The sequence below is a fragment of the Anolis carolinensis genome, chromosome 4 (assembly GCF_035594765.1).
Source record: "Anolis carolinensis isolate JA03-04 chromosome 4, rAnoCar3.1.pri, whole genome shotgun sequence".
NCBI lineage: Eukaryota > Metazoa > Chordata > Lepidosauria > Squamata > Dactyloidae > Anolis > Anolis carolinensis.
This window is the reverse complement of record NC_085844.1, coordinates 140,551,602-140,571,551: the sequence shown is the minus strand read 5'-3', so window position 1 is coordinate 140,571,551 and position 19,950 is coordinate 140,551,602. Positions and strand designations below refer to the sequence as shown.

Sequence of the window (19,950 nt, the reverse complement as noted above, 5' to 3'; positions counted from 1 at the left end):
CCAACATGGGACCACATTATCTGAGAACTTTATATCTCAATTTTAGCTTGATCAAACTTTCAGATCTGAAAGGAAGACTTTCACTTGATCCCACCACCATCTCAGGCACATTTGATGAGGATGTAGGACAGAGCTTTCTCAGGCTAGATCTACACTGCCATATAATTTGAGTTTCAGAATGCAGATTAATTGCATTGAAGTGGATTATATGGAAATACAGATATATAACCTAGTTCAATACAGTTAATCTGCATTCTGAAACTGGATCATATGGCAGTATAGATCCAGCCTCAGTAGCTGCTTTCAGGTTGTGGAACCCACTCCTTCTGCAGGCGCATTTGCCTTCTTCACTGCTGTCTTTCTGCTCATAAGTAAAGGCCTTTCTATTTGGGGAAGCATTTGATTTTTAATAGAATGTAGTAGAGCATTAAATGTATTGTTATTCTATTTTCTTATGTTTCAAATGTGTTTTTTAAATGGCATACCCACATTTTGACTAATTTAAAGTTGCTTGAGAGTTCTGCATCTGAGGCTGTAGATTTATGACGTCATTCCATGCAGTCTTCTCTCCATCTTCTCTCACTTTCTCTGCACTACCGAAACATGACACAAGGAGCTCCTGGGACTCTTTGGGGCGGTGCAGGGAAACATAGGGAAGATTGCGTTTTCAGGAGTTGGTTGCTACCTGACTCCAACCGACAAAAGACAGGTAGAAGTGGGGAAAGGCAGGAAAAGGATGTGGGATGGCTGCTATTCCTGAAGACAGGAAGGCACAGGACCTCAATGGTAGGGAATGAAAGAAGATGGTGATGTAATGAGGTTGTTAGTCTTTTTTTTTCTTGTTTTAAATTTTAATTAATTATTTTAAAACATACACATACACAACATTTACAATTCTCACAACCACCACGAGGATTATTTTCTTTTACATATTAATCCTGTTTGAGACAATCCTTCTAGATTTACATACATATAACATTTGTATCCTATTTCTTATGGCCTGATCTCTAGACTTATTCATAATATAATCCTTGACATGAGGTTGTTAGTCTTAAAAAAAAGTTATGTTGGACCAGAAAGCCACCCATTTAGGCTGGATATACACTTCCATATAACCCAGATTATCAAAGCAAATAGACCAGATTATCTGCTTTGAACTGGATTATATGAATCTACACTGCCATATAATCCAGTTCAAAGCAGATAATATGGATTTTATATGACAGTGTAGAAGGGGCTTTAGTCAGCCCAAACAGACAGTAATCTTGTCCTTTCTCAAATAAGTAAAATCCAAGAAACAAGTGCCATGGATTTGAGTAAGGCTGAACATTTCCTGAAATTCTCTATCACTATAACTTGCACCATTAAATCTTGAAAAATAAAATGTTCTTTTAGAGTGAGCCCCCATCCTAAATTTTCCAGTGTGAACACTTTCACATTAACTTAATGCTACAATTTGGCTTTGAAAATTAGATCCTCCTACACCATTAAGTATGCAATAAATTCAGTGGTGTGTCACAATTGCTTGTCTAAAACTCTCTTCCACCACCAGTATGCAAAATACTATTATGCAGTGCCACTATTCTTGTGACACTTTCCAGAGGTAACATAAACAAATAGAGACAGATCTCGGCCCAAGAAGCTTACTATCTCCATTAAATTCAATAAAACACCCAGGAAGATCAAAACCAGGTTGTAGCGTGTGTTATATATTGCACTACTCTTCGCCACTTGCCAATTATCTAAGATTTCTAGCTAGTTATTTATTCATGAGGTGCCTTCTAGAAAAAAATTAATGAGAAAACTGTCACAAGAAGAAAGGGACGCCCCCTCCTTTCCTCTTTCAAAGACTTTGGCATAATTTCTGAAACAAGTGCTAGCCCAGGAACATATACAATGAAATGGAATGGTCTCTTAGACCGACAGGAACATCTTACTCATATTTCAATATGTCCAGTGTCACCCTGCAGTACAACATGTATAATTATGAAGAAATAGGAATGTAATTATTTTTTGAAATGTGAGTGCTAACATGCACATAGCACCATAAGCAAAAGCAAAAACATTATGTCTACTTATTGCTACTTTTAAACATTTCCATTAATCTTCAACACCTTATTAGAATACTAATTGCATGCATCCCCCTTGGTTTTTAACCAACATATTAGTTTCATTTGGATTTTTTTTAAATGGAAATCTTTGCTGAATGGAAGCTCAAAAATCTTGAGAACATGACACACTATTGTGTATACTTTAATTAAGCAAGTAACATTATGTAACAAATTTTTGTTCCTGGGTTATAAAAGTCATTTCCTAATTGGTTCTATCCTAAAAACATGGTGAAAGTTTATTAAACTGCAAAAACTTTGTTCTTGCAGGACATCTTCCAGCACATTTTGTTATAGTTTTTCAGTGAATATCTCATGGGGCCTTTCCAGACAGCCACAAAATCTGCACCAAAATGGGTTTTAAAATGGGATTCCCATTCCTCCTCCTCCTGAAAAAACTCGGGTTTTCCTGGGGGGTTTGGCTACATGCCATCCCAATTAAAATTGGGGTGACATGCAGTCACCCCAAAGCCCCCCCAATTTACCCCTAAAAATAAAGTAATATTTACCTGGCTGCCAGAACCTTCATCCTCGCACCCTTTTGGCATGAGGAAATGGTGCACCAGGAGATGGGGGTGAGAAGGAAAATTCCTCCTCATTCCCCCCCCCCCCCAATTTCCTAGCGGATCATTTCCTTATGCTGGGAGGGAACGAGGAGAAAAGTTATGGTGGCCAGGTAAATTTTAGAGGTAATTTTGGGACCTGGGTGGGGAGGGGTGAGTGCCATCCCGCACCTTTAGACTCCAGGAGCCCAAAACATGTGAAATGTCAATAGGGACTCACCTCCAGAGGCAGTCCCAGGACTAGCCGGTAGTGAGTCCCCATGGGCTCAATACCCCATTAGACTCTGGCTTTTCAGGAAAGCCTGGCTCTAATGAGGTATTTAATTAATTTGGAATAACTTAACTAAATTGATCCAGTAAAAATCCAGACAGGTCCCAGGATATGGGTCTGTCTGGATGAGCCCATAGAGTCTCAACTAATCGACATAGTTTGTGGCAATCACAAAAATCCAAGTTTCAAAGAAAATACCACACAATTAAACTGGAAAGAACACTTTCAAACCAGGAACATGATTTTTTTCAAATTTTGTTACATAGTGTGATTTAAAACATCAGAGAGCTTGCAGTCTTGAATAAGGAAACATGGAGGCAGGGAGGAGTCTAATCCTTTCCCCATCTACAGAACTTCAAAATCACTTTCCCCCCAAAGCAGCTTTTTTTTACCAGTAGGAAGGAAGAAAGAAGTACATTTTGTCTAGATGAAACAAAACATTATTTGAGGGAGAGGAAAACGAAAACACAAATAAAGAAGTACTACATGGAAAGGAGTGTGGCAGGGCTGCATACTTTCACCCTCCTTATTCAACTTGTACGCAGAACACATCATGCGACATGCAGGGCTTGAGGAATCCAAGGCTGGAGTTCAAATTGCTGGAAGAAACATTAACAACCTTAGGTATGCAGATTATACCACTCTGATGGCCGAAAGTGAGGAAGAGCTGAGGAGCCTTATCATCAAGGTGAAAGAAGAAAGTGCAAAAGCTGGATTGCAGTTAAACGTCAAGAAAACCAAGATCATGGCAACTACACCTATTGATAACTGGTAAATAGAAGGAGAAAATGTGGAGGTAGTGACAGACTTTATATTTCTAGGTGCGAAGATCACTGAAGATGCAGACTGTAGCCAGGAAATCAGAAGACGTTTACTTCTTGGGAGGAGAGCAATGGCCAACCTTGACAAAATAGTGAAGAGCAGAGACATCACACTGGCAACGAAGGTCCGCATAGTCAAAGCAATGGTATTCCCCGTAGTAACCTATGGATGCGAGAGCTGGACCATAAGGAAGGCTGAGCGAAGGAAGATAGACACTTTTGAACTCTGGTGCTGGAGGAAAATCCTGAGAGTGCCTTGGACCGCAAGAAGATCCAACCAGTCCATATTCCAGGAAATAATGCCCAGCTGCTCACTGGAGGAAAGGATATTAGAGGCAAAGCTGAAGTATTTTGGCCACATCATGAGGAGTCAGGAAAGCTTGGAAAAGATCACGATGCTGGGGAAAATGGAAGGAAAAAGGAAGAGGGGCCGACCAAGGATAAGATGGATGGATGGTATCCTTGAAGTGACTGATTCATCCTTGAAGGTGATGACGGCCGACAGGGAGCTCTGGCGTGGACTGGTCCATGAGGTTACGAAGAGTCGGAGATGACTAAACGTAGCAGCAGCAGAAACATGGAACAAGCAGGAGATAAACTCCACTCACTGCAGCCTTCTTTCTTCCTCTCCTTCTGCAACTAACTTTTTAAACTTTAGAATTTGGTTAAATTATTTTAAATAAGTCTGCACGTAACACTGTATGGCGATGTGCTTTTTATCAGTCTCTTCACTAGGCATGTATGTGTGGGGTTTGTGAACTGCATTGCATGACACCATTAAAGGTGCAGTTTTGTGCAGTTTTGGCAGACGTTTCTTTTTATACATATAAAAGACATCTCTGTAGTTAGAGATAACTACAAAGGCAATTTTTGTAAGCCAAGCTTACATGTACTGTATCAATATAGCTACAAGGTTAAAACCTTATGCTAATTTACTTTTTGAACCTGTTAGCGCTGTCATTATTATCCAATTACTATGATGCTTTGAATCAAAAATATGTTAATATACCCATGGGGCAGAATTCATCTTTCCAGAATCTCGTAGCTTGAAACCACTCTCTGGGATTGGCTTGCCAGTTAGACATGAAGCTTTAGCTCCCAGATTTCTAGAAGCAGTCTCGAAGGATACCATTATATATGATATTGAAAACTTCTAGATCTGGAAAAGTCAACAAGCATCCTCCATTCATCTTTTTTACTGTGAATGAGATGACCAAAGCAGTTTCTATCCAGGAAGAGAGACTGAACTGGATGACCACTGTGTAGTTTTGTAAGCATCCATCCAAGCACATTAACCCAAAAGAGGGAATTTGGTACCAAATGATAGTTAACACAGGCATGGGCAAACTTCAGCCCTCCAGGTGTTAGGAATTGTGGGAGGTGAAGTCAAAAACACCTGGAGGGCTGAAGTTTGCCCAGGCCTGTGTTAGAAAGATCATCAGGGTTCAACAAACAATCTCAAAAGGTTATTCACCTGCTGGTCACTCTTGCAAAAGCCTGGCTGCATTTTTAAGCATAAGTAACTGAGGTTCTTCCATCCAGTGGAAGTACTAGGGAGATGGGCTGTGGCACAGCTGGTTAGTAGCCAGCTGCAATAAATCACTACTGACCAAGAGGTCATGAGATCGAAGCCCGGGTCAGATTGAGTTCCTGATCATTTAATAGCATAGCTGGCTGTTGACCTAAGCAGCTCGAAAGACACTTGCATCTGTCGAATAGAAAATTTAGGTACCACTTTATGTGGGGAGGCTAATGTAACTAATTTACGACACCATAAAAACTTCCAGCAGGGTGCAGAAAGGAATGAGAAGTATTCCATCAAGGACTCAGTGTCACAAGTGATCAATGAGGTGGCAGCTCCCCCTGTGGCCAGAATCGAGCATACCCTCATGAAGCTGGAAGCTGGAAAATGTTAAATTGCTTCTGTGTCTGTCTATATGTCGTATGTCTAATGGCACTGAATGTTTGCCATGTATATGTGCATTGTGATCCACCCTGAGTCCCCTTCCGGGTGAGAAAGGCAGAATACTGTAAATAAATAAATGCAGGGGATGCAAACTGCCCCAATTGACACCAACACAGGGGTGATACCAAAATGACTGTCTATAATGTTTTTGTCCGGTGTTTCAGCAGAAATCCATTATGTTTTTATTGAAATGTATCTGTAGTTAGCTATAACCACAAAAACATAGAATTATAGAGTTGGAATAGACCTCACGGGCCATCCAGTCCAACCCTCTGCCAAGAAGCAGAAAAACCACATTCAAAACACTCCAAACAGATGGCCACCCAGCCTCTGTTTAAAAGCCTCCAAAGAAGGAGCCTCCACCACACTCCGGGTCGGAGAGTTCCACTGCTGAACAGCTCTCACAGTTAGGAATTTCTTCCTTATGCTCAGGTGGAATCTCCTTTCCTACAGTTTGAAGCCATTTTACAGAAGCCCATTTTACAGAAGCCCAGAGTTGTGTATATAGTTCCTTAATTCAAATGTACCAGAGCTACCCCTGTTCTCACAGTGAGCTCCATATGTTGATCCCAAATTCCTGCTCTGCAGCAGACATACACTGATTGGAGACAGAGGTTTGTGTGACTGATTTCAGACTTTCCAGTGAGTTTTTTTAAACACATGGTTTCCAGTTGGATGCACTGGAAGTGAACACCTTATAGACACCCTAATCTCGGGCCAACTTCAAGATGGATTATAATACCTGTGTGGTTGGAGCCCCAGTTACTCCTGATCTGGCTAGCAGACCTGACACTATCTATTACTCTCCAGTGCCATTTTTTAAGTTAAAGATTTGTTTGAAATGTTTGGGTATTCTTGCCCAATGCATGCTGCTGCCCAACAATCAAATACCAATCCAGACTAGACCCAGGCAGGAAGCCAATCTAAAGACACCACCTGCCAAACAAAATGTCATCCCTGCAAAAGCGCAACACAATGGCAAGCAATTTCTCTTCCATCCAAATCGGGCCCTGCATTTTTTTAAAAAATAAAGCAGCTATCTCAGGTATGCCAAACTTTGTCATAAAATAGTCTAATGAGAAATATGTCAGAGCCTTCTGTAGGAGCTCCAGGCTACATTTCCCTAGGAAAAAGATCAGAAGGAAACAAGAATAAAGGGAAGACTGAAGGACATGGTAGCTTCATTTAGCATTTATAATGACAGCAGAAATTAAACGCAACCACTTCCACCATAGCAGCTGCATCTAGACTGAAGTCTGGTGGGCAATGTGAGCCAATGTGTCCACAGGGGGTTGGATGAAAAATGAAAAGCTATTGAGGCAGAGATTTAGTTCAGATGTATTAGAAAGATAGCAAGCAACACAAAAGGGGAAGCATTATCTAAAGCAATTCTCCCAATTATTTTGTGCTTTAAAGCCTTTGGATAACAGTACTCAAAGGACTGTGATGATGGGACTGCTTTCTCCAGGACTGGCCAGAGAATTTAGAAATGAACAAAAAGTTTTCCTTTACTCTCTCTAGGAAGCCATTAAACTTTCACTGCTGTACCTATTTTTGTATGTGAAGCAGGCTCTGCATTGTATACTCCACTCCCAGCAAGGTGTGTATGCTTACCTTTAAGGCACTTGTGGTGACCCCATGAATTATATAGGTTTTTGTAGGCAAGGAACCCTCATGGGTGACTTTGCCAACTCCTTAATCTGAAACATAGCCTATAGAATCCAGTTCATTGGCAGCTTCCAAACCAAATACTAACTAGAGCTGGTCCTGTTTAGGATGGGTCAACATGAGTTTAAAAGCCATACTCACCCTGAAGCCAGCATTAGAACTTCTGGAAAGAACCTGGACTTATTATTCCTTACTCTGACCTTGTTCCATATGAAGCAAACTCAAGGAATACTCTGTACCAGGAGTCCTTAAACCTTTTAAGCAAAGGGCTGGTTTATGGTCCCTCAGACTGTTTGAAAAACACAAACGAATTCCTATGCACACTGCACATATCTTATTTGTATTTCAAAAAACCATGAAAGAACAACATGATATTTAAAATGAAAAAGAATTTTAACCAACATAAACATACCAGTATTTCAATGGAAAGTGTGGACCTGCCTCTGGCTGATGAGATAGTCAAATTAATTAGGATTGTTGTTGTGGGTCTTCATGTCATTGCAGACTATGGGTGAAGTTTAGAACGAGGGGTGGGTAAATGACCTTGGAGAGCCGCATCTGGCCCATGGACCTTAGTTTGGAGATCCCTGGTCTGGAGTGTTCAGGAAACTCTGGAATATCTTTGGATTTTGCACCAATGCGGTCAGCTGGATCTGGCCCTATTCAATGTGATCCATTGTCCACAGACCTCACCATCACCTTCCCCTGAGCTGGGAATGGGTCATTCTCATGTAACCATTGCCACTATCTCATCAGCCAAGGATCTCCTTGTTTTTTTTTTTTAGCTGTTGCATCTGCTGAAGTCAGATACAGTAACCCAGCCAAATAATCAATAATGAGGGAGCCATTCTCCCTACTCTTTGTTGGTCAGCTAGGTGCCCCACTATGACCCCAGTAGATACAACCACAATGACCAGGGAGGTCCTTGGCCAGTGAGGCAACAGCAACAATGAAAGGAGGATAAGACAACAGGCCAGTAGGCCTGGCTGGACCATCTTGATGTATGATGTGGCATAGTCTAAGATTCAACTGGTACAAATAATAATCATGATGGATCTGGGACAGCTCCAGGATACAATTGTCCTGGATTAGCCTGTCAGTGTAGATGCACACTCATCCTCCAAGATCAGGTGGGTTCTGGTGCCATTTAGGCTAATATAAGTTTATTACCACCAAAATTCTACATTCTCATAAGCCCTGATGTATAAAATCTGCTGGCTGCCCCTGTTCCTCTTTTCTCATTCCTCCTTTCACCCTTCCTCTTTCCGGGTCAAGTGGATGCCCTTACAAACATTAACAAAGGTTTCCAGGGATGCCCAGGAGCTCTGTGACCACCATGGCGGTACTGCACTCCACACCAGTCCCATGGTTTTCTTCCCATGTAGATGCACCCAACGTCTCTGAACAAACTGACCTTTTACTTAACCTGATTATACCATATTAAGTGGAGACTCCAAGTGGCCAGCTACTGGGCAAAAGACATTTAGTATTAATGCCAAGTTTTTTTTCTTAAAAAATCTCTATGTTTGCAAATCCATTACAACTTGTACCCACGTTTTGCTTCTGACCCGAGAAATAAATAAATAAAGGGGAGATCACAATGCATTATATTGTGTGAACATTCTTAATACCTCACATGATTGCTGATGCCTATTTTGTCTCCCCATCCAGTTTACCATGGTTCTATCATCCTGACTTAGTGTACTTTATTAGGACATATTTGCACAGCGACAGAGAAGCTTAACCTCACCTTAAATGCCTTTCTAATGCCATTTTACTCTTTTGACACTCTTTACATACCAAACGTTCCTTGTTTGAATTTTCTTCCTTCCAATAAAGTGTTGATCTTTATTGCAGCAAAGAAAATTCCTTTGGGTATTTGAAACTCCAAGCAGTACAAATCATCCAATTTCTTGACTAGTTCTTACTTAAAATAAAATCCTCTTAAGTTTCACTAGAAACTATAAGAGCCATTTTTACTGGTCTGTGTGGTCCAATTAAAACATCTTTTCTACTGCTTACTATTTTGCTTCCCCTCCATTACCCCATCCTCCAGGCTGCCCACATCATGTTTAAAGGGGATGTACACAACTGAAACTGTATAATTAGTGCATGGGTTCCTAGAAATAGGGAATATCGCCTTATGAAATATTCAGCAATCCACAATCTCATTCCACATGGGGTTATATGTTTACACTGCCCAGCCAGATCTACTTGTGGACGACCACTCCAGACTATAACCCAGACTGCCCTAACAAATGCTTACAATAAATGGTTTCTGGTGCCTGGTTTTTGTTAGTTTTTAAAGTAACTTTCTCAGAAAACATGACTGTATTTCAATTTTGGATCATTTCTACAGAAGCCTACATAGTTCAGCACTGGAATCCTCTACCTCCGATAAATAAATTGAAATTTTTCTTTCCAGATTGTTTTATAAAGCATGGCTATTCTTGTATGCCTTCAAAAGCAGTTTCCAATCTGTGTAAACTCTAAAGTGATCCTACATGAGGTTTTCTGTGCAAGGGTGGTTTTTTTTTACAGCCTTCCTCTGATTCAGAAAGAGTTTGCCTTGCCCAAAGTCATCCATTGAGTTGCCATGGCTGGGCTTTATTACACCAGGATACTATGTATGAACTACAAACCATGATGTCTCTGATTCAGATCTTGCTCCTAATGTGAATAATAAATAAATAATACTTTATTTGTAGCCCATCCTATCTCCCCGAGGAGACTCAGGGCAACTTCCAACATAATAAAGGCAAACATTCAATAGCTGTACAAAACAGAAGTAAAAAATATAAACAACAAACAATAGAATACATTACACAAGTTAAAACAAGTAATGTAAATAATAACAATTAAATAATCAACATTTAAACCATTAAAATCCAGGTAAGATAGCATATCAAATCCATTTCCTATTCTTTTCTACTTAACAATGTTATAATAAGCTCTATTCATCCTTCTCCTCATATTTTGAGAGCATAGAGATGTTTTAAGTTGCTTTTTAAAAGCGAGTAAGGAGGGCATCATTTTGATCTTCTTGGGGAGGGCATTCCAAAGACGGGGGTGACCTCCGAGAAGGCCCCCTCTCTCATTCCCACCAGCCGTACTTGAGATATGGGGTGGGACCAAGAGTAGTGCCTCCTTGGCTGATCACAGAGCAGGTTTGTACAAGGAGATGAGATTTTCTAGATAGCCTGGTCCCGAACCCAAACTCAGGCCCCATCTACACTACTTTATAATGCAGTTTTAGAATGTAGATTAACTGCATTGACCTAGATTATATGACAGTGTAGACTAATGTAAAACAGTTCAATGCAGTTCAACCTGCATTATATGAGTCTACACTGACCATTATAATGCAGTTCAAACTACTCATCCTTTGTACTCTCTTATTTAGAAAAAAAGCCAGCATGGTGTAGTCATTTGGAGCTTTGGGCTACAACCTTGGAAACCAGGGTTTGAATACTTTCTTAGCTATGGAAATCCTTGTGTGAACTTGAGCAAGTCACATTCTCTCAACTGCAAGCAATGGCAAACCTCCTCTGAACAATCATTTGTACACTTTGCAGAAACAAATTAAAAAGTACAGAATTTTAGTTCAGGACAGACCTGGTACTAAACTCACTACACAAATAGTAAGCCGTATCAGATGTGTCAATTTCAGCTAAAGATAACTATAACTGATGGTAAATTTTGGCAGTTCTGCAGATGCACACAAAAGATGTCATAAGGCCAATACTCAGGAATCACTCATTTATGTCTTTGGGATCCCTAAGTTAAGGACTATAGTTCTTCCTATTCACAAAATGCTTCTCTATCAATTGGCTGTCAGAGAATCCTTGTAAATATGTGAATCTTATCTTATGTACCAATTTCAGAATCATTGCAAATTATTATTTGAGGTTTTTCTGACATCACAAACTGGTAGGTTTTATATCTTCTGATTAAGACAAGCTCAAAACTGGTAGGAACATACCATAATGCATGACTACATCTGCACAAGTACACAAACATACACATACACAACCTACCTTTCAGCATTCCCAACCTGACCACTGCACCCCACTGAGAAACCAGCCATCGTGTAGAATAAATGGCTGTTCTCTTAGAAGTCAGTTTCCAAAAGTACTGGCGTGTTCAGAGAAGTCACACTGCCAGCAGTGATGTACGCTTTCTTTGGCCCTTGCAAGTTCTTTTGATTCCCCACATTTACATGACTGTAGAAAGACCAGTTCCTGCTGTACAAATAACTCTACCTCTTTCTGAAATTATTTGCCCATGCATCTGTTAAGAGGACAAGGGCAGCTTTGTTTAAGTGTCCTCTCAACCCAATACAGTTACCTGTATCCACAGCAACCATGAAATCCGCACAACTTTAATTTCAATAGAAGCCAGAGGCCAGGCAAACATCCATTTAATGCATCTGAGAAAGAAGGGGGGTGTTTGTGTTTTGCTTTGTTTAATTTCAGTGGGAAGCAATTAACACTTGCTAGACATCCTAAATGCACGCAGGCAAAAATTAACTTGTTTCCAGACCAAGAAATGAAATTATTTTCAAAATTGTTTTCCTACAGTTTTAGTCTTATCACAGGCAGCAACCAACCACTGGATGTTTTTGACCCTTAAACAAGCTCTTTATATGCAGTGACCACATTTGTCTTGTTGGCATAAACTAGACAAGGGCATTTTCCTGGCAGCAACGTGTTTAATTGTGGATAAAAAGCAATGGAGCCCCTAAAAGAAAATACCTGGATCTCTCAAGACAAATACCAAACATGTATGTTCATTGAGTGGAAATTATTATATTTCAGCAACATAGCATTTGTATATCATAGAAAAAAGGATCTCTAATGGGGCAATAGATAAAAAAAAGAGTGGGAGTTACTATGAGATGTATTCTTACATTGCAAATACCCACACAGTAATCCCTCCATTTTAACAATGTTACAGGTGTAGTCTCCCCCCATGCAAAAATGGAAAAATTGCAAATATCTCTGGGGAGAATGGGGCACAGCTGCCGTGGTCCCCAGGGCATATGCATACCATCCATAATCCCAAAGGGAAGAGGATGAAGAGCCGGCCCCACGTACCAATTTACTTATCTTGCGCATCTTGGCTCCTTTTTCTTTTCCTGCATGTCTAAAGGGTCGATTTCACTGAACAAAAGAAAAGAAATGCCAGAGGGAACAAAAGCATATGGCAAACAGGAAAAGAGGGGGAAACCAGTCCCATGCACACCGGAAGCCTCACTTACCTTTGGAATCCACTCCTACTCCTGTGCCCTTGGTGCCTACCTTCTTTTGCCCAGGTGAAACACATTTGTGGCACATAGAAAGAGGATCTGGAGTTGCAGGATAAGGCATGCAAAGCTAGTTCCTCCTTTGCAAGTGCCCAGGCTGGGTGACAGGAACATGGGGCATGCCCACCTCCTAAATAGCTGTTCACTTCCTCAAGTCAGGGCTGCTGTATGGATATTAACATAACTGCCCTGTCTTCGAGAGCCAAGAATGGCATGGGTGGTACTCCTTTGCCTCCCCCAATCTCCTGAGAACAGGGCTGTTGTGTAAATGTTCACACAGTAGTCCCAACTTTGGGAGATGGGTACAACAGTACACACTCATAAATAATCAAAACCACAAGTGTGAAATCTGCAAGAGTGTCTTATTATCTTGATTGACCTTCCTTATTGAGAATAAACACTTTCTTTTCTGTTTTCAATGCTTTTTAATAAATCTTTTCCCATTAAAAGACTTAACAGCACAATTCAACATAAGCTTTCTCATAAGTAATCCCCATTGAGTTCAGTAGGACCCAGTCCCAGATACATGCTCATAGCCTTGCAACTCAGGCTACATCTACACCTATGTTCTATAACAGTGTGGCTGTTATGGTTGAGCCTTCGGGCTCCGATAATAGAAGAAGGGGGCATAAGACTCCTCGAGAGTCAGACTCTTTCGAGGAGCGTGAACGAAAACGGCTCCGGGATTTGTTTACAGACCCGACAGATGAGGACTCATTTGAGGGTTTTTTCTGAGGGTTTGGAGGAAGAGATGGCCAGCTCGGAGGAGGATGACATGGAATGGACTCGTGTGAGGGAGGATTTGGGTGTTGGGGAAACAGGCAATGAAAGCATGGGAGGTGAGTGGCGGGTTGCAGGATCAGACCCATGGACTGGCTGGAGGGATGGAGCGGGATCCACAGCTGGGGATGCTGTGGGGCGTAGTCAAAGGTGCTTTAGCTCTGATGAGGATGATGAGTTTGGGGCGCCTGGAATTGGGATGGCAGCTGACAGCGATGATGAGCTTGAACTGGGATAAATTGGGGTTTGGGATCAATGTCTAATTGCGTTGGGCAAGGTAATCTGGACGGACGCTTGGGCTTTTGTTGGGGAACTTCCCGAAGACGGGTGTGATTCGTTGCTGGATACGTAAGTTTACCAAGGACACTGGGCATCGACGGCGGGAGGAACTGTGCGGGGTTTTTCTCTGTGCAACTTGTGTTTAATCTCGATAGCTTGGACCTCCGTCGTCTTTTTGACAGGCAATACCTACTCACACTGGATTGACGCTGGACTGACTGACTTCGATTCTGGATTATCCCTTCTGCTGCTTATCAGTGAGACCTTTGGATTCCTAGACGACTACGTTTGGCTATTGACCTCTGAACCGGATTGGGACCCTGCTGACTGCAGTTTCCCTGACTGCTGAGCCTGGACCTGGATATCGTTGGCTGTTGAACCTTAAATTGAATCCTGACTACGACCATGTTTTCCTTCGCTGCAGGGAGGAATAAACAAGCCTGGTTTAGTCTCCTGCTGTTTCTGAGTAGCAGAGAGGAATCTGCTACCAGTCTGTTGTTTACATTTTGACTCCTGTTGATCCTCCTTTGTTTGCATTGTTTGCCAGGCTGAAGTAAGCACTTTTGATTTAATCCGGATTATACTTCTGTTTAACCCGGTTTTTCCCTTTGAGTTGTTTAAGATCAATCTGAGTTGTTTTTTGTTACCTATCACACTGAAGTCAAGTGTTTGCCCTGTTCTTTGTCTCCTACGGGCATTTTTAGTTCTGTAATCTCAATAAACTGAGTTTTGCTTTACTCACTGGCGTTCTGTCTTTGACAGATTGCCCAACGCCCCTATAAAAAAAAATTTTTTTTCAGTGAGGTACCAACGTCAAGAAGACGATGGAGGAGCTCAAGGCCCGTTTTGACCAGCTGCAGGCTGCATTTTACGCTGCACAAGCAGCACAGCCAGCTAAGGGACATGTAATGATTCCTGAACGTTTTGATGGATCCCGGGACAAATTGCCTACTTTCTTGGCTCAAATAGAACTTTATTTTTCTCAAATTAGCCCACAAGCTTTTCCTACGGACACCAGCAAGGTGGCATTTATTTTGAGTTTACTGACCGGTTCAGCGGGACAGTGGGCAACTAATTTGATTTTGGGTAATGACCCAGTCAAGGATAATTTGGTCAACTTCAAGAAATTATTGTCGGACACTTTTGGGGATCCCCTTCGTATGGAGAATGCTAGCTGGGCTCTTTACCGGTTAAAACAGGGAAAAGGGTCTGTTTTGGACTACTTGAATAAGTTTAACTCTCTTCGCCATCAATTGGACTGGGGGGAGAATGCATTTATGCTTTTGTTTATAGCTGGTTTAAGTGACCATCTTCAAGATGAACTGGCGCGGTTAGAGCCAGCAGAAAACTGGGACGCTTTGGTGGTTAAGGTGTTGCATTTGAACGCCCGGTTTGAATCGCGTAAACAAACTCGGCCTATGTATGCGCCCTCTGTATTTGTATCTAGGGCACCTGTAGCTAAGGGGGAGGAGCCTATGGAGCTCGGAGTGTTTAGAAAGTTGTCAACGGCGGAAAAGGATCGTAGAAGGCAATTAGGATTATGTCTGTATTGTGGGACTGCTGGGCACTTTGCTAGGAACTGTAATATCAAGCCTTCTCAGTTTTCGGGAAAAGGCCAGCCCTAGTGCGATGTGAGTCCAATGCACTAGGGCTTATAAGGCAGTCACTAGAGGGAAAGAAACATGTTTTTGTACCCATTTCTCTATCTGTTGGGGAAAAGAAACTTGCTTCAACTCTGGCATTGCTGGACTCGGGCTACGGTCTCGTACGTGGATATTGGGTTTGCAAGAAAACATAGGTTCCCTACAATACGTAAAGCATGCGATATATGGGTGGAAGGGGCGGATGGAAGACTACTGGAATCTGGGGTGGTTAATCAAGAAACCTTAGGAATAACATGGGAGGTGCAAGGGGTAACTGGAGAGTTTGTATGGGATATCACACGGTTACCAAGATACAATGTAATTCTGGGAATGGATTGGTTATCTTTGGTGAACCCTCAAGTGGATTGGGTGAAGCGTACTATAGCTTTTAAAAGGCAGGGATGTTTTGCTTTGAATTCTTCCCAGATGGATATGGAGGGTGTGCCTACTGAATACAGGGAATTCCAAGATGTTTTCTGTAAGAGGGAAGCAGATAAGTTACCGCCTCATAGACCATACGATTGTGCGATTAGACTGGTGGAAGGCGCTAAGTTACCAGCAGGAAGGTTGTACGCTCTAACGGTACCTGAAAGACAAGCCTTGAGAGAATTTCTTGATGAGAGTCTAGCTAAAGGGTTTATTCGTCCATCTAGCTCTCCAACTGCTGCACCTGTGTTTTTTGTGGCTAAAAAGACGGGGGAGCTTAGGCTAGTATGTGACTATCGGGTTCTTAATAAGTATACCATCCGTGATAGGTATCCGCTACCTTTGATTTCGGAGCTTCTCTCAAGAGTTCAAGGGGCTAAGATCTTTTCTAAACTTGACCTACGGGGGGCGTATAATTTGATTAGGATACGGGAAGGTGACGAATGGAAGATGGCATTCAATACATGCTTCGGATGTCACGAATTTCGTGTGATAACCTTTCGGGTTATGTAATGCGCCCGCCGTCTTCCAAAGGTTCATAAATGACGTGTTTAGAGATTTGATTGATCAATTTATGGTTGTTTATTTGGATGATATATTGGTTTTCTCAAAAGATGAGAAGGAACATCAGCAACATGTGAGGCAGGTGTTGCAACGTTTACGGGATAATGGGCTTTTTGCTAAGGCCTCCAAATGCGTGTTTAACGTGTCAGAGGTGGAATTCTTGGGACATGTAGTTTCAGGAAAAGAACTAAAAATGGACCCGCACAAGGTTGACGCTGTCAACTCCTGGCAGGAACTTAAGTCTAAAAAAGATGTACAGCGTTTTTTGGAGTTTGCTAATTACTATCGAGAGTTTATTCCAAACTTCGCTAAACTTACTGTACCTTTAACACAGCTATTACGTAAGAAGCAACCGTTTGTGTGGGGAAGGGAGGCTCGAGATGCGTTTGAACAGTTGAAATCTAGTTTCCAAGATGATAATGTACTAATACATCCAGACATTGATAAACCATTCATAGTAGAAGCAGATGCTTCTAGCTATGCGTTGGGGGCTGTGTTATCTCAAAGGGATTCATCAGGGACCTTGCGTCCCTGTGGATTCTATTCCAGACAACTAACACCTTTTGAACAAAATTACACCATCTGGGAAAAGGAATTGTTGGCTATAAAGGTGGCTTTTGAGGTGTGGCGGCACTGGTTAGAAGGGGCACGTCATCAAATCGTGGTCAGATCTGACCACAAGAACTTAGAACATTTACAGACTGCCAAGAAATTGAATCAACGTCAGATTCGATGGGCCTTGTTTTTCTCTAGGTTCAACTTTAAGGTACAGTTTGTGGAGGGGAAGGTTAATTTAAGGGCGGATGCTTTGTCTCGTAAACCAGAGTTTAAGACTTGCGAGCAAACAGTGCGTCAGACGATATTACCAACTGCTTCTTTATGTGTGGTAGAAAATGAGTCGGGGCTGCACACTCAGATTCTGGAGGCTCAAAAGAATGATAACTGGACTCAAGAACAACTCATATTGCTTTCGGTAGGGACTCGTACTGTGCTACCTCATTTACAGGAACAGGAGGGGGTATTGGTGCGTAATGGGCAAGTTTATGTACCGGCGGGTTTACTCAGGTTGGAAATAATCAGGGCACATCATGATGAGCCGATGGCTGGTCATTTTGGTAGGTTTAAGACTGTACAACTTATTACCAGAAATTATTGGTGGCCTAAAATGCGACAGGACATTCTTCGTTACTGTGATAGTTGTGCAGTATGTCAACAGAGTAAGACGCCTGTCGGGCGCCCTGGGGGATTATTGTCTTCACTGCCCGTTCCTGAAAGACCCTGGCAAATTATTTCTATGGATTTCATTTCTGATTTACCTAGGTCTGGGGGTTACACGTGTATCTGGGTGGTGGTAGATTTATTTTCTAAAATGGCTCATTTTATACCTTGTTCAACGATTCCGGCGGCTCCTACATTGGCTTTACTTTTTACTAAGCATGTTTTCCGTTTGCATGGGGCTCCTGAGATTATTGTGTCTGATCGGGCTCCTCAGTTCGTATCTCGTTTTTGGAAGCATTTCCACGAGTGTTTGGGAACCAAGTTGAATGTGTCCTCTGCTTTCCATCCGCAAACGGATGGACAATCTGAGAGAGTTAATGGACTGTTGGAGCAGTATTTGCGCTGCTTTTGTCTGGAACAACCTGGTGATCACCTGGGTGAAGTGGTTGTCGGTAGCCGAGTTCGCTTATAATAACGCTACGCATACGTCCAGTCGACACACACCATTTGAGTTGACTTATGGTTTCCATTCGCGGGGGGGAGTGGCACCGTCAACCAATGTGGTTTCTTCTGATCCTGTATATCGCTCATCTGAAATGGCTGCCTTGCATGATATCGCTCGTAAGTTGTTGTTGGAAGCCAAGGCAGCTCAGAAAACTCAAGCAGATCGACATAGGCAAGCAGGAGAGGAGTTAGAAGAGGGGGATCTGGTTTGGTTATCCTCTAAGTATATAAAACATTCTGGGGGAAAGTTTGGACCACGGTATTTAGGGCCATTCCCTATTGTTAAGAAGATCTCTTCTGTGGCGTTTAGATTACAGTTGCCGTCCTCTCTTAAGGTCCATCCTGTATTCCATCGCTCTTTGTTAAAGTTGGACACTTCTGGGCAACGGGCTACTGTAGCCGCGGAGGTCTCTGCGGTGTCTCCACCTTTGGAGGGTGGGGCCTTTGTGAGGGGGGATAGTGTTATGGTTGAGCCTTCGGGCTCCGATAATAGAAGAAGGGGGCATAAGACTCCTCGGGAGTCAGACTCTTTCGAGGAGCGTGAACGAAAACGGCTCCGGGATTTGTTTACAGACCCGGCAGATGAGGACTCATTTGAGGGTTTTTCTGAGGGTTTGGAGGAAGAGATGGCCAGCTCGGAGGAGGATGACATGGAATGGACTCGTGTGAGGGAGGATTTGGGTGTTGGGGAAACAGGCAATGAAAGCATGGGAGGTGAGTGGCGGGTTGCAGGATCAGACCCATGGACTGGCTGGAGGGATGGAGCGGGATCCACAGCTGGGGATGCTGTGGGGCGTAGTCAAAGGTGCTTTAGCTCTGATGAGGATGATGAGTTTGGGGCGCCTGGAATTGGGATGGCAGCTGACAGCGATGATGAGCTTGAACTGGGATAAATTGGGGTTTGGGATCAATGTCTAATTGCGTTGGGCAAGGTAATCTGGACGGACGCTTGGGCTTTTGTTGGGGAACTTCCTGAAGACGGGTGTGATTCGTTGCTGGATACGTAAGTTTACCAAGGACACTGGGCATCGACGGCGGGAGGAACTGTGCGGGGTTTTTCTCTGTGTAACTTGTGTTTAATCTCAATAGCTTGGACCTCCGTCGTCTTTTTGACGGGCAATACCTACTCACACTGGATTGACGCTTGACTGACTGACTTCGATTCTGGATTATCCCTTCTGCTGCTTATCAGTGAGACCTTTGGATTCCTAGACGACTACGTTTGGCTATTGACCTCTGGACCGGATTGGGACCCTGCTGACTGCCGTTTCCCTGACTGCTGAGCCTGGACCTGGATATCGTTGGCTGTTGAACCTTAAATTGAATCCTGACTACGACCACGTTTTCCTTCGCTGCAGGGAGGAATAAACAAGCCTGGTTTAGTCTCCTGCTGTTTCTGAGTAGCAGAGAGGAATCTGCTACCAGTCTGTTGTTTACATTTTGACTCCTGTTGATCCTCCTTTGTTTGCATTGTTTGCCAGGCTGAAGTAAGCACTTTTGATTTAATCCGGATTATACTTCTGTTTAACCCGGTTTTTCCCTTTGAGTTGTTTAAGCTCAATCTGAGTTGTTTTTTGTTACCTATCACACTGAAGTCAAGTGTTTGCCCTGTTCTTTGTCTCCTACGGGCATTTTTAGTTCTGTAATCTCAATAAACTGAGTTTTGCTTTACTCACTGGCGTTCTGTCTTTGACAGTGGCCCAACCTTTAGTTACCCGAGGGCCAAGTAGGCACAACATGGATTATAACGGTTAAAGAGTGAAGCTTCAATATGGCCATTATATGGCCGTTTCTTAAAAACTTAAAGCAGTAAAAAGGGTAAACCATTTTTTTC

General features: G+C 42.4%; 1 protein-coding gene across 4 annotated transcripts in view; it reads right to left on the bottom strand.

The window, feature by feature from the left end:
- The window catches only part of sema5a (semaphorin 5A), a 216,724-nt gene that overhangs the window by 147,508 nt on the left and 49,266 nt on the right, over nucleotides 1-19,950 (bottom strand). Inside the window, exon 1 of one of the 4 annotated variants that reach the window (XM_062977929.1) lies at nucleotides 11,435-12,698. The exons of the other annotated variants lie outside the window; for them this stretch is intronic. The gene's annotated coding sequence lies outside the window, so the exon portion shown is untranslated. Of the gene's footprint in view, nucleotides 1-11,434; nucleotides 12,699-19,950 lie in introns of those variants that run through there. 4 annotated transcript variants of the gene reach the window in all.